A 1894-nucleotide genomic window follows, 5' to 3' on the forward strand; every position below is an offset into this window, starting at 1 on the left:
AAAACTCAATACTAGATGTTATCTAGACTCTAGAGAAACCAAATATGCAAACCAAATTAGCAAGCTCTAAGTGTTTCTTCATTAATGGGTGCAAAGTATATGATGCAAGAGCTTAAACATGAGCACAACAATTGCCAAGTATCAAATTATCCAAGACATTTTAGAATTACTACATGTAGCATTTTCCAATTCCAACCATATAACAATTTAACGAAGAAGAAACTTCGCCATGAATACTATGAGTAGAGCCTAAGGACATACTTGTCCATATGCTACAGCGGAGCGTGTCTCTCTCCCATAAAGTGAATGCTAGGATCCATTTTATTCAAACAAAACAAAAAACAAAAACAAACCGACGCTCCAAGCAAAGTACATAAGATGTGACGGAATAAAAATATAGTTTCGTGGGAGGAACCCGATAATGTTGTCGATGAAGAAGGGGATGCCTTGGGCATCCCCAAGCTTAGACGCTTGAGTCTTCTTATAATATGCAGGGGTGAACCACCGGGGCATCCCCAAGCTTAGAGCTTTCACTCTTCTTGATCATATTGCATCATACTCCTCTCTTGATCCTTGAAAACTTCCTCCACACCAAACTCGAAACAACTCATTAGAGGGTTAGTGCATAATAAAATTCACATGTTCAGAGGTGACACAATCATTTTTAACACTTCTGGACATTGCATAAAGCTACTGGACATTAATGGATCAAAGAAATTCATCCAACATAGCAAAAGAGGCAATGCGAAATAAAAGGCAGAATCTGTCAAAACAAAACAGTCCGTAAAGATGGATTTTATTAGGCCACCAGACTTGCTCAAATGAAAATGCTCAAATTTAATGAAAGTTGCGTACATATCCGAGTATCATGCACGTAAATTGGCTTAATTTTCTGAGCTACCTACAGGGAGGTAGACCCAGATTCGTGACAGCAAAGAAATCTGGAACTGGCGCAGTAATCCAAATCTAGTACTTACTTTACTATCAAAGACTTTACTTGGCACAACAAAACTCAAAACTAAGATAAGGAGAGGTTGCTACAGTAGTAAAAAACTTCCAAGACACAAATATAAAATAAAAATACTGTAGTAAAAACATGGGTTGTCTCCCATAAGCGCTTTTCTTTAACGCCTTTCAGCCTAGGCGCGAAAGTGTGACTCAAGTAACATCAAGAGACGAAGCATCAACATCATAATTTGTTCTAATAATAGAATCATAAGGTACCTTCATTCTCTTTCTAGGGAAGTGTTCCATACCTTTCTTGAGAGGAAATTGATATTTAATATTACCTTCCTTCATATCAATAGTAGCACCAACGGCTCGAAGAAAAGGTCTTCCCAATATAATGGGGCAAGATGCATTGCATTCAATATCCAAGATAACAAAATCAACGGGGACAAGGTTATTGTTAACCATAATATGAACATTATCAACTCTCCCCAAAGGTTTCTTTTTAGCATTATCAGCGAGATTAACATCCAAATAACAATTCTTCAATGGTGGCAAGTCAAGCATATCATAGACTTTTTTAGGCATAACATAAATACTTGCACCAAGATCACATAAAGCATTACAATCAAAATCTTTGACTCTCATTTTAATGATGGGCTCCCAACCATCCTCTAGCTTTCTAGGAATAGAAGTTTCAAGTTTTAGTTTCTCTTCTCTAGCTTTTATGAGAGCATTTGTAATATGTTTTGTGAAAGCCAAGTTTATAGCACTAGCATTAGGACTTTTAGCAAGTTTTTGCAAGAACTTTATAACTTCAGAGATGTGGCAATCATCAAAATCTAAATCATTACAATCTAAAGCAATGGGATTATCATCCCCAAGGTTGGAAAAAATTTCAGCAGCTTTATCACAAGCAGGCTTCAAGCAGTTTTAGCAGTTTCAG

The sequence above is a fragment of the Lolium rigidum genome, chromosome 7 (assembly GCF_022539505.1).
Source record: "Lolium rigidum isolate FL_2022 chromosome 7, APGP_CSIRO_Lrig_0.1, whole genome shotgun sequence".
NCBI classification, from domain to species: domain Eukaryota; kingdom Viridiplantae; phylum Streptophyta; class Magnoliopsida; order Poales; family Poaceae; genus Lolium; species Lolium rigidum.